Below are 14416 nucleotides of genomic sequence, written 5' to 3'. Positions count from 1 at the left end.
AAATTGGCATAGAAAAAAATACGCCTAAAGTTAGGTTTATAGAATACACCTAAATTGAGAAGTAGTTAATAGTTTATAAGGCAAAGTTTTTTCAGTACAAAAAAGGATTTCTTCACAACCTGAGTTACATAAGGCATCATACTAAGCTTACTATCCAGTTCAACCCCCCAGGACTGAAAATTACCTGCTCATATAGTAACCTATTGGTACATAAAAGGATGGGCAATTGACCCTAACCACACAAATGTGGTCTTTTCTTTTAAGCCTATAACATGTAATCCAATTATCAATTAAATGAAAGCAATTTAGGGTGCCAAAATAAGTCTCTGTTCAATCATCTAAAACAGGACTGAGATATTATCAGCATATATAAAGAATTGTAATTAACCTTGTTCTAATATGTCAATGACTGTAACATGATATTAAACAAAGTGAGCAAAAGAGGGGAGTCCTTTGGAAACCCACAAGACATTTTCTAGGGCTATAAGTACATAAGTATTGCCATACTGGGAAAGACCAAAGGTCCATCGAGCCCAGCATCCTGTTTCCAACAGTGGCCAATCCAGGTCACAAATACCCGGCAAGATCCCAAAAATGTACAAAACATTTTATACTATGGTATACCTCCATCCCTTTTTACCCAATAAGATCAATTAACAAGAAAACTCTTAAACCACTGCAAGACAACACCAGACTACTCAGCAATGATATCATAATCTCATGGTCCACCAAGTCAAACGTGCATGAAAGATCAAACTGAATCAAAATTGCACACTTGCCCTCACTCTTATTGAGGGCATGTCCAGGCAACCAGGTGGGTTTTGCCAATCGGCCCACCCACCAGCCTGCCCCTTTGTCCAGAAATCCGGACAAAAGGGCAGATTGCTAGCCTCCCCTCCCCTTACTTACTAGTGCCCTGGTGGTCTAGTGACCTCTTCTGCCTTCGGGGCAGGAAAGAGCCCCCTCTTTCCTGCCTGGAGCGCTGCCCTGCATGTATCCTTCCTGTTGCTAATCCTCAGCACCAATTCAAAATGGCCACCGAGAGTTGAAGTGACCTCGCGAGACTTCAACTCTCGGCGGCCATTTTGAATCGGCGCCGAGGATCAGCAACAGGAAGGATGCATGCAGGGCAGTGCTCCGGGCAGGAAAGAGGGGGCTCTTTCCTGCCCTGAAGAGGTTACTAGACCACCAGGGCAGTAGCAAGGTAAGGGGAGGGGGTGACGGGGAGGGGGGCGATGGGCGCCATGGGGTATGTGACAGGGGGAGGGGAAAATGTGATGGGGCGGAGCGAGGGTGTGAAAGGGGCGGGGTGGGGTGTGAAAGGGGCGGGGTGTGTGTGGTGGGGCGGGGCATGTGTCCTTTTTGGGGGACAAAATATGGTAACTCTATCCTATGGTAATTTTGCCATGTGCGCATGCTATCTACATGCTAAAATAATATTATTCTTTGGTGCAGTGGGTGTGTCGTGGAGGAAAGTGGGTGTGTTCTGCGCTAATTAGTTAGCATAGCTACATTGTTGAGCACTAACTGATTGGCACATGCTTACCACCTACAAAATAGGTGCAGGTAAGGGCTCATGCACTAATCTGTTTTGATGGCCATGCACTAATTTTATTTAAAACATTTATATCCCACATTTTCCCGCCCATGGGCAGGCCCAATGTGGCTGACAGTAATCTACAGAAATTATACAACAGTTCTACAACAAACAATCAACAACATGGAAGTGAAAGAGACAAGGGAGTAATAGCAAAGGTGGGGAGATGTGGAAAGAGTAAGTGAATTCAATAGGAAGAGAGGCGGGGCAGGTCTGGAGCGTAAGCTTTTCCAAATAAGAAGATCTTAAGATATTTTTTGAAGGTCGGATGATCAGGGGTAATTTTTACAAATTTAGGTAGACCATTCCACATTTGTGCGCTAATATAGGAAAAGGTGGAGGTGTAGGTGGTTTTGTACTTGAGGCCACTATAGACTGGGTAATGCAGATTTAAGTACAAGCGAGCAGATCTGTGTGAGTTTCGAGGTGGTAAGCTGACAAAAGTGTCCATATACGCAGGGGCTTCACCATAGAGGATCTTATGCACCAGAGTGAAATGGGAAAATTGGTGCATGGCCATTAATTCAAAAAAATAGGAAATTCAGCATTCTTACCCCAGTAGTAAAAATGGCCATAGCGCATGGGAAAGACCCATATATGAGTGAACTAAGACCACGTTATACTGCTGTGTGATCAAAGGGCCCCATAGTGTTGAAGAGTTCAAATATAACCTATCGGATCCTCTGTCCCTTTTTAGCTCTCCTGTCAAAAAGGAGCAACCCTTGTTGTCTTCACTTCTGGAAAACCAGTATTTATGGCCACAATAACCAAGACCATTTCAAAACGTACTGGAGAGAATAAAGCAAAGCATAGAATAAATTAACATGAAAAGTCTGCAGTCAATTAGCAAATTATAAGACATATTAAATTAACAAATGTTGCCTTTTACAAGCTTTACTGTGCGGGTTTCACATTTGACACAGATTAAAGTTGACACCATATTTCATATAATTCTTGATGAACTCCAACCACAAGCATGCAAAAAACAAGCTTAACATTACAGGATCTGTTTTCTGTGTGAGCTATTGTTCTTGGTTTGGATGGGACTCAAGAGAAATGTTTTGATGAGCAACAAGCAGATGTGGACTGTTTCCTCTTTGTCCTGAGACAGCAGATGAGAAGAGAGGAGAGAAAAGCCACATGATAGGTCTATCCTGTGATGCAGGAATTTGTCAGCTATGAAACAGATAAATTCCTGCATTTTCAATAAACTGCAACTGTATCCAATTCCCTCAGTTTAGCTATAGAATAATACGTGACCACTAAGTGAAAAGGTACCAAAAGTGGGGTTTGTGACTTATTTATACCACAAGATAGAGGGATATCAGCTGCATAATTCTGCAGAATTTCAGCCTCAGCTATGGACTAATTAAAAATGAGAATCATTTATCAATAAAAAAGTAACTAACCTCAGAAATCACATTCCCCTCTTTAGGTATGTGCAGTTTTTAGGCTGAAGAACATGAAAAACATCAAACCTGTGGAAAAAAATGGCGTAGACTCATTTTACTGACTCAATAGTACACAAAGCTTTCAAAAATTAAAGTTGCTCCTCCAAACCTTTATAGCTATCTATGTTATTTGTAACCCTGCTTTTAATACATTAGCCTGTTGATACTATTACAACATTGGCTACTTTTGCAATTTGCAGTAAACCATCTAAATATTAATAATAACTGCTTTGTTTATATTTAAATATGATTCATTAGGTAATGTTAAGTCCATGTTAACGTTAACCTGGATTGATGCATTAAAAGGTCAAGGGCTCTTTTTTACAAAGCTGCTTTAGTGATTAGTGGTGTGCCAAATGTGACAAAGCCCGTTCAGTTCCTATGGACTTCGTTGCATTTGGCACGTGGTAATCACTACTGCAGCTTTGTAAAAGGAGCCCTCAATAATGTAAGCATTATCACATATTAAAGCATATATAATGTACCTTAATGCTTATGTTAGTATTAATGAACTGTAGTACATAGACCCCCTTAATATGAAAAATCATTTACCCCCTAATTCTATAAAAATCATCAAATATTGTGCCCAATTTGCACATGAAATGTAGTTGAATAATGAGCCACTTAGTGCTAATAGTTGGCTTTTTAACAAGGAGTTTTTCTCTTATATGGTGCTAGGCAGGGGATGAGTGCTGCCTTTTTTGAGAAGGGCAGGTCCAGTGGCAGGAGGGAGTAGGCATTGGTCCTGCCCTCCTGCCTCCAATGCTTACAATGTATGTGGAGGGGAGGAGGGGTCACTAGGCTACCACGAAGTTTGATTTGCATGGGGGGGGGGGGCTTGAGATGGACCTCCAGGGATTTTTTTCCAGGGGGGGGGCTAGGTGAACGCTGGAGGGGGGGTCCATTGGACCACCAGGGATACCATGCAAAACTTAATGACAGCTCCAGACCTGCTGTTAAGCTTTACACATTAAAGGTAGGTGCTCAGTGCACGGAAATGTCTGTGCATCGTCCGGAATTCTCATTTTAATACTGATAAGGTTTTTGTAATTTATTTTCATAGGGTTATTGGTAGCTGCTATGGGGAATGGTAAAAGGGGTGTAGAACCCATTGTGCATTAGACACTAAATAATGTTTGCTTTAGACTAGCTACGACCAGTCAAATACAAACGTTGTAAGCACGGTAAGCTTTGTGCATTGGGCTCTGAGTGTGGTGCAAAGTCAGTCATTATAAAAGCACCATGGCTTTTAGTTTCAGTTTTCATTATCTGCAGTCCATGTGCGGGGGTTAGTGTGTTTGGAGGTAAAATACGGGATTCTTTATTTAAATTAATGTATTCTGGCTTGGATACGGTGGATTTAGCAGAGGGATGCAGACTATAAGCTCTGGCAATCTCCAGAGGACCTAACTGGTTTACATTCACACAACCAAATTTGAGTTTTCGATTTTGGTTTTGGCTTTTGCCAAAACCAGGTGATGATTTTCAGCTGCAGTTTCAGTTTTGGCCCAACGCTTTCAGTTATATTTTAGGCTAAAACAGAAAAAAGTAGTTTTGGTTGGCCTCTGTCCTAGATGTTAACATTCTCTATATTATAAGTGCCTATTTTGGGATTTTTATAAAGACACGTGGAGGGGCATAATTGAAAGGGGCGCCCAAGTTTTCCTGAAAATGTCCTCACAGGACATCCTGGTGAAGGGGCGGGGAAACCTGTATTATCGAAACATGTCTATCTTTCGTTTCGATAATACGGTCGGGGACACCCAAATCGCGAAATTTAGGTCAACCTTAGAGATGGTCGTCCTTAGAGATGGTCGTTCCCGATTTTCGGCGATAATGGAAAGCGAGGACACCCATCTCAGAAACAACCAAATCCAAGCCATTTGGTCATGGGAGGAGCCAGCATTCATAGTGCACAGGTCCCCCTGACATACCAGGACACCAACCGGGCACCCTAGGGAGTACTGCAGTGGACTTCATAAACTGCTCCCAGGTGCATAGCTCCCTTACCTTGTGTGCTGAGCCCCCCAACCCCCAAAAAAACCCACTCCCCACAACTGTACACCATTACCATAGCCCTAAGGGGTGAAGGGGGGCACCTACATGTGGGTACAGTGGGTTTCTGGTGGATTTTGAAGGGCTCACATTTACCACCACAAGTGTAACAGGTAGTGGGGGATGGGCCTTGGTCTGCCTGCCTGAAGTGCACTGCACCCACTAAAACTGCTCCAGGGACCTGCATACTTAGGGAGTAGAAATCCACGGGAGACGTATGTGTTAGGTGGTGAGAGTCTGATAGGTATGGACGGGGAGAGGGATCTTGGGGTGATAGTATCTGAGGATCTGAAGGCGACGAAACAGTGTGACAAGGCGGTGGCCGTAACGAGAAGGCTGCTAGGCTGTATAGAGAGAGGTGTGACCAGCATAAGAAAGGGGGTATTGATGCCCCTGTATAAGTCGTTGGTGAGGCCCCACCTGGAGTATTGTGTTCAGTTTTGGAGGCTGTATCTTGCTAAGGATGTAAAAAGAATTGAAGCGGTGCAAAGAAAAGCTACGAGAATGGTATGGGATTTGCGTTACAACACCTATGAGGAGAGACTTGCTGACCTGAACATGTATACCCTGGAAGAAAGGAGAAACAGGGGTGATATGATACAGACGTTCAAATATTTGAAAGGTATTAATCCGCAAACGAACCTTTCCGGAGATGGGAAGGTGGTAGAACTGGAGGACATGAAATGAGATTGAAGGAGGGCAGACTCAAGAAAAATGTCAGGAAGTATTTTTTCACGGAGAGAGTGGTGGACTTGGAATGCCCTCCCGCGGGAGGTGGTGGAGATGAAAACGATAACGGAATTCAAACATGCATGGGATAAACATAAAGGAATCCTGTTCGGAAAGAAGGGATCCTCAGGAGCTTAGCGGAGATTGGATGGCAGAGGCGGGGCTGGTGGTTGGGAGGCAGGGTTAGTGCTGGGCAGACTTATGCGGTCTGTGCCCTGAAAAAGACAGATATAAATCAAGGGGCTGGTGGTTGGGAGGCGGGGCTAGTGCTGGGCAGACTTATATGGTCTGTGTCCTGAAAAAGACAGATACAAATCAAGGTAAGGTATACACAAAAAGTAGCACATATGAGTTATCTTGTTGGGCAGACTGGATGGACCATGCAGGTCTTTTTCTGCCGTCATCTACTATTTTACTATGGAGCTGGGTATGACATTTGAGGCTGGCAAAAAATATTTAAAAAGTTTTTTTTGAGGGTGGGAGGGGGTTGGTGACCACTGGGGGAGTAAGGCAGGGGTGTGCTGGTAAATTTTTAACAACAGGCTCTTTCTCCGGACGTAGCCAGCTCTGTAGTCGGAAGGGCCAGGAGTGGCCGGGGGGTGGGGGGGGGGGGAGCAACACTTGCCTCTCTCTCCTCCCTCCCTTCGTGCGGGCACGTTAGGCATATCTTTGCTGGCAGCCAATAAATGGACTGCCATCACTCCCAACGTCTTGCTCAGAGCAGCATGCTGGAACTTCTCTCACATGCTCGAGAAGTCCCAGCCTTGTGCCAGAGCTGGAAACAAGGAGCAGGGAGCAGCAGTATTCTATTTTCTTGGCTGGCAGGGCTCAGCATCCTCACCAGCAAAGTATCAGATAATTCAGCAGGGGGCCCAAGCCCACATTTTGGGAGCCAGTTGTTAAAGTAGACATGGAGGGCCCTACTTTAACAACCGGCTCCCAAAATTCTTAAAAACTTAACAACCGGCTCTTGCGAGCCTGTGAGAGCCTGCTCCAGCATACCACTGGAGTAAGGGGAGGTCATCTCCGATTTCCTCTGGTGGAAATCTGGTCAGTTTGGGCACCTTTTTGAGGCTTGGTCATAACAAAAAATGGACCAAGTAAAGTCGTCCAAGTGCTCATCGGGGACGCCCTTCTTTTTTCCATTATTGGTCGAGGACGACCATGTGTTAGGCACGCCCCAGTCCCACCTTTGCTACGCTTCCGACACACCCCCGTGAACTTTGGTCATCCCCGCGACAGAAAGCAGTTGAGGACGCCCAAAATCAGCTTTCGATTATGCCGATTTGGGCGACCCTTGGAGAAGGACGGCCATCTCCCGATTTGTGTCGAAAGATGGGCGCCCTTCTCTTTCGAAAATAAGCCTGATAGGGGCCCTTTTGCTACAACTTAGCAAGCGCTAAATGCTAAGAAACCCATTGGTATAAAATGAGCTCCATATTTAGTGCATGCAAAGCTTTAGTAAAAGGGCCCCAAAGGCTCTTAATGTAACTTTATAAAGTAGCCTCAAAGAACCTCCAGTACCCACAAGTAAATGCATCCATACCTGGGAGTTCGTATAAATTTTTGTATGCCACACTCAAACTCTTATCCCAATCTAGAGATGTGCATTCATTTTAAATGACATGGGAAATATCAACCGGAAATGGCAAGTCAGGGGGATCCACGCCTTCCACAAAAAACGAAAGTCAACACACAAGAGTGGAGGCAAACAAATTCCAAGAAACCAGCCAGCCAAAGAGTAAGAGCATCAAAAAATAGTTTATTGGGACCCAAAACGGTCCATGTTTCGGCATGCAAGCCTACCTCAGGGGGTCTAAAAATCATAAAAACATAACAAAATAAATACAAAAAACATAAAACGAATAAAATATAAAATAGCAAATATGAAGTATTATCTTGTTGGGCAGACTGGATAGACCGTACAGGTCTTTATCTGCCGTCATTTACTATGTTATATATTTTATATATTACATAATAACATAATATATAGAACATAGAACACAGTAACCAAACAGAGGGGGGTAATATATAAAAATTGTGGTTAAATATAAAAAATATATTATAAAAAATATTACGATGAATGTGTGAAAGTAAGCTACCATGTTGAGAGATGGACAAACCATTGTTCAGAGAATAAAAACATGGGTTTACCTACAAAGAAATGTTTATAAAATTATCCCTACATTGTGCTACAATGCACTGGGTAAAGCCAGGATCATTTTGAAATGTGACTGCTGGTGGGGTAGGAACAAATGGAGATTGCACCTGCCTCATCAAGGGCCCTGTGGCTCTTTGGTATGTGGAAATGGCAACCCATTAAGAGGGGTTACATTTCTGGCAAGGAGGAAAGGGTGGGGCTTTAACTCAGATTTCTTTCTCCCGCTTTCCTACGTAAACCTTCTGCTTTATTCTCAAGTCAGCTTATCCTCAAGTTTCTTTTTCTGAAGCTGCAAAGGCCAGTCCTTGGTCTGATAGAAGCATCAAGTCTACTGTAGGTGTGCAGACTGAGGCCTGAGGTATTTTGCATTAGCCCTACTTCTAAGATGGGTAGGCTCATTCCTTGGCCTATGCTTATCATAATCAAGCTTGCCAGCCCTGCAGCCTCCTCTGCTTCTAGAGAGATGACATGATGGTGGGCTGGCCGGGGGACAAAGTGCCGCTTCAGAGATGAAGTTCTACTCCTCTGCTGAGCCGTTGAATGATCGGAGGTAGTGAGGAAAGTGAATCAGATTACAGTGGAGACAATGAGGATCATGCTGTTGTGGGGGTGGGAGAGGCAGTGAATGCAAGAACTGAGAGAGTGAGAGAATCCTTAACTGCCCAAGTCCACTCTTTTTCCTCTTCCTGTAGTTTGTCACATTGCCCACAGAGCTGATGCAGTCATACCAACTTTGGGCTCCATACTCCCCTCAAGTCTTTGCAGCCTGGACAGTTGCTCTTCTTGCAATGCCTTTTGATAGCTTTGAGTCACAACCCTACCTCTACAAGAAAGAATGAGATACTGACTAATAAGACTTGTAATATTACGAACAAGTAGTAATTACATTGCTGAATATAGTGGAATTTCTGCAAGATCATGTTGATGATTCAGCTAGCATAAAATGTTTCTGGGTAGATTATGATCTTGAATTGCTTGCAGTAGACTAAACATGCTATTAAAACATCAATGAATGTCAATCTACTATCTAAACAGTGAAACAAAAAGGTCTTAATGACATTTAGACATAAAATCTTCAAAACCATAACAATAGCCCACATTATACAAACACAGCCTTTACAAATATATTGAGGGTTGAAAATCTGGTAAAAGTATCCAGAATGTGTTCATATTATGTTCTATTGCATAATTACATCTATAAAATAAAGCTACAGACAAAGAACTGAAATAGACTATTGGAGGGCTTTTGATTTTTACGATTTAATTACAAGAAAAGTTACTTTAAAAAGTTGGACTAAAACGGTTTTGTGTTTATGTTATGGAAAATTACTAGATTGGTTCATTCTGTTTGTCTTCATCAGTTTTGCACTTAAGATGTCATAAAGCATAATCTTGACCTAAATGCTAACAGAAGCCCCCAGAACAGTGAGATGTTTTGAAACTCTTTTAATAGATAAATAGACCCATGTTCACTGTTTATTATGATATGTAAAAGAGTTCTCTTATAAAATGAGTCTTTTGTTTTGATCATAAGTACATAAATATATAAGTATTGCCACACTGGGACCAACCAAAGGTCCATCAAACCCAGCATCCTGTTTCCAACAGTGGCCAATCCAGGTCACAAATACCTTGTAAGATCCCGAAAAAGTTCAATACATTTTACGCTGCTTATCCCAGAAATAAGCAGAGGATTCTCCCCAAGTCAATTTAATAATGGTCTATGGACTTTTCCTTTAGGAAGCCATCCAGACCTTTTTTAAACCCCGCTAACCGCCTTTACCACATTCTCTGGCAACGAATTCCAGAGTTTAATTACACGATGAGTGAAGAAAACCTTTCTACGATTCATATTAAATTTACTACTTTGTAGCTTCATCGCAAGCCCCCTAGTCCTAGTATTTTTGGAAACAATAAGCAAACGATTCACATTTACCGGTTCCACTCCACTCATTATTTTATAGACCTCTATCATATCTTCCCTCAGCCGTCTTTTCTCCAAGCTCGAAGGTTACTGTACTCACCATTAACTGATATGTTTAAACTCAATCCCCCTGATATTCAAAGATATTTAACTGGCCAGAAATGGCCACTGACTGGTTAAATAGCATTTTGGCACCTAACCGTCAATATTCGGAATGAGATAACTGGTTATCATGGCTGAATATTTGTGGTCAGTGTCACATAATAACCAGCAATATTCATGGGCCCTTTTACAAAGATGCGCCGAAAAATGGGCTATGTTAGTGTAGGCGCATGTTTTGGGCACGTGCAGATCCATTTTTCAGTATGCCTGTAAAAAAGGCCTTTTTAAAAGTTTTGCCAAAAATGGACATGCGGCAAAACAAAAATTGGCACACGTCCATTTTGGGTTTGAGACCTTACCACCAGCCTTGACTTAGCGGTAAGATCTCACTCGGTAACCGTGTGGTAACCGTCTATGCATGTAGAATGATGATTATCGCCCGGTGTTTGCAATGCGCCAGAAAATAAAAATTATTTTCCGCTGTGCGTAGCGGACACGTGTCAAAAATGAAATTACCGCGCAAAGGCCACGCGGTAGCCAGGTGGTAACTCAAAATTGGCACACATAGGGCGTGCATAGGCACCTACACGGCTTAGTAAAAGGGCCCCTTAGTGCTTACTGGCTATGTTAAGCAGGCAAATCTGACCGCATAAATAGCAGCCCTATCTTTGCCCACTATTAATTTAACCAGCCAGCGCTGAATATTGGCTTAACTGGTTAAGTTAACACCAACCAAAAACTCCCCAGATATTCAATGCCAGTCACCGGAAATGGCCCGACATTTAATATCTGGGGTCAACGCCAACCATGGCACTTATGCGGACTGCCTTCCGCCGGTTGAATATTGGCCCCAACTAGTTTTTGAATAGGAGGGGCTTCATACGGGCAATTTTAAATGCTTTGGCAGTGCTTAAAAGTGTTGTTGGTAACTGTCAATCTTTTAGTTTGAATGTGAGAAAAACACTATTTAAGTTTTTACTCCCAACGAGCTTGTGTCTGAGGTAATTGTGCTGCAATTGTAAGTAAAATACCCTTTGAGTTACTCTTTTTGGATGATTTATGCAATCATGTATTTTTGGCATTCAATATAAAGTCATCTGTAAATCTTATGTTTATGAGATTCTTGATATACCACCTTTCTGTGGTACAACCAAAATAGCTTTTTACGTATTACATACAGGTACAGTGGATATTTTCTTTATCCTTAGGGAGCTTACAATTTAGGTTTTGTACCTGAGGCAAACTCTCCTTTCCCAATTAATTCAAATAGAAGCAGAGAAAATGGCAGCAATGACACCATTGGGCTCATTTTCGAAAGAGAAGGATATCCATCTTTCGACATAAATCGGAAGATGGACATCCTTCTCCCAGAGATGTCCAAATCGGTATAAAGGAAGCCCGATTTTAGACATCTCCAACTGCAGTCCGTCGCAAGGACATCCAAATTTCAAGGGGGCGTGTTGGAGGCATAGCGAAGGTGGGACTTGGGCGTGCCTAACACTTGGATGTCTTTGACCCATAATAAAAAAAAGCAAGGACGTCCCTGATGAACATTTGGACATTTTCACCCGGATGTGTTTTTCTTACGAATAAGGCACAAAGGGGTGCCCAAAATTACCAGATGACCACCGAAGAGAATCGGGGATGACCTCCCATTACTCCCCCAGTGGTCACTAACCCCTGCCACCCTCAAAAAACATCTTTAAAAATATGTCGTGCCAGCCTCTATGCCAGCCTCAGATGTCATACTCAGGTCCATGACAGCTGTGAGCAGGCAGGTGAGAAGGGATCATGGAAGTCACGAGGAAAGGGGGTCCAGAGAGCAGGGGAACCCCAGCAGGACAGATTTCATACTCACCACTCCGGCATTCAGAAAGCCGGACTCCCGAAGGCTGAAAGGCTAGCAGGGTTAAGGAAGAAGGGGAGGAACTACCATTCCCAGAATCCCTCTCTTCCCCACCCGGCTGTGCAGGAGTTAGGGGAGGAGATAGAAGATTGGGAAATGGTTTCTGAGGAAGGTAATGAGGGCCAGCTGGAGAGGTTGGGGGCGGGGGAAGCTGGGAATGAGGTTAAAATGGAGGTTGCCGAAGGACTAGGGGAGGAGCCGATGGAGATTGGGGCTTTGGCCCAAACGAGGAAAGGTATTGTGAGGGAGTGGCTGGCAGCTCCTTGGAGACAGTGGTGGAAGACCGGAGGAGAGAGGCTGAGGCACTGGGGGAGGTCTCTGCTAAAGAGGGGACAAGTGCTGGCCTCAGGAAGAGACAGGAGCTGAGTACAATTCAAACCCCAGCATGAACAAGGTGGGAGAAGTGCTGTTTATCTGTGCTGTTAGATGAAGCAGGAAAAGCTGTATAAACTGTTTGATACTGGAAAGTGCTGGGGCTACACAAGACAGAGCTGCTGGGTTTCCTTTCTGGATATGCTCTGTTCCCAAGAGAAGTAATTTTCGTTAAAAGGAGTGAAGTTACATGGACTGTTTAAACCCTGAATGAGACTTTGGCAGTAAACCTTAACAACCTGGGAGTAAGGTGTTTTCCTTTTGTGTCTATGCTGAATGGAAGCAAGAAAATACAGTTTTTTTTTTATAAACGTTTTGCCTTGATTGAGCCTCTGTGGAAACAATAGAGAGAGGAGGAAGTCCTGCAAGCTCTCAGGGGGTCCGGCGCTGAGTTCCCAGAACAGGCCAAGGTGGTGTGGAGCGAGGCAACAGTCGGGTGAAGAAGGAAGCTAAGCAGGGTTGAGCCTGGCTGGGTCCTGAAAGGGGGATCCAGCTACACAGCGCATGAAGGTCCCAGGAGCAGTTTTAGTAGGTACTGCAGTGCACTTCAGACAGGTGGACCCAGGCCCATACCCCCCCTACCTGTTACATTTGTGGAGGAAACAGCAAGCTCTCCAAAACCCACCACAAACCCTCTGTACCCATATATAGGTGCCCCCTTCACCCATAAGGGCTATGGTAGTGGTATACAGTTGTGGGTAGTGGGTTTTGGGGAGGCTCCACACACAAGGTAAGGGAGCTATGTTCCTGGGAGCATTTTATGAAGTCCACTGCAGTGCCCCCTAGGCTGCCCACTTTGTGCCTTGGCATATCAGGGGGACCAGTGCACTACAAATGCTGGCTCCTCCCATCCCCAAATGGCTTGCATTAGGACGTTTTTGACATGGACATCTTTGGTTTCGAAAATCGCTGAAAGTCAGAAACATTCATGTTTAGGGACGTCCAAATCTAGGGACGTCCAAATTTAAGGATTTGGATGTCTCTGACGGTATTTTCGAAATGAAAGATGGACGTCCATCTTTTTTCGAAAATACAGGTTTCCCAGCCCCTGGATTTGGAAGTTTTACAAGGATGTCCAAATCGCAACTTGGACGTTTCTTTCGAAAATGCCCCTCCATATGACCCATCCAGTCTGCCCATCCATACAATTTACTAATCTTTTCCTCTCTCTTATTCCGGTGTACTTGTCCTGTGCTTTCTTGAATTCAGATATAACTTGCATCTACAGTACCTCCACCGGAAGGCCTTTCCATGCATCTACCAACTTTTCCACAAATAAGTATTTCCTTAGATTACTCTTGAGTCTATCCAATTCCACCTTCATTCTATGACCCTCCATTCCAGCACTTCCTTTCAGTTGAAAGAGACTTGCATCCTGTGCATTTATGCCATGAAGGGATATAAATATCTCTATCATATCTCCCTTCTCCTGCCTTTCTTCCAAAGTATACATACTAAGGTCTTTTAGTTACCACCCTCTGGACCAACTCCATCTTTTTGAAAGTGCGGTCTCCAGCATTGTACCCTGTACTATAAATGGGGATTCACCAGAGACTTATACAGAGGCACTATCACTTCCTTTTTTCTGCTGGCCATCTTTCTCTCTATGCCTTCAAGCATCCTTTTGGCTTTTGCCATTGACTTTTCTCCCTGTGTGACCACCTTAAGATCATCAAATATGATAATCTGCAAGTCCAGCTATTCCTTTTTGCACAGAAACACTTTACCTCTATACTGCACTTCTCCCTCAGGTTTTTGCAACTCAAATGCATGAACCTGCATTTTTTTTAGTAGTAAATCTTAGCTGCCAAATTCCAAACTATTCTTCAAGCTTCACTAGATCCCTTCTCATCTATACCATTAGGGGTGTCTTTTGCAGATTTTGGTATTATTATTATTTATTACATTTGTATCTCACATTTTCCCACCTATTTGCAGGCTCAATGTGGCTTACATAGTTTTATTACATTGTCGTTCCAGGATATGGTATATGGTTCTTTTTTATTTTTTATTTTTAACAAGAATCTTTATTGAAGGAATCCACGTATTACAACTGAAGCTTTTCAAACAAAAATCATACAGGTTCCCCTCCATTAAACATCTGGTATACATACATTTC

This window comes from Microcaecilia unicolor, chromosome 5 (assembly GCF_901765095.1).
Source record: "Microcaecilia unicolor chromosome 5, aMicUni1.1, whole genome shotgun sequence".
Classification (NCBI taxonomy): Eukaryota; Metazoa; Chordata; class Amphibia; order Gymnophiona; family Siphonopidae; genus Microcaecilia; species Microcaecilia unicolor.
Note: the sequence above shows the minus strand (reverse complement) of the source record.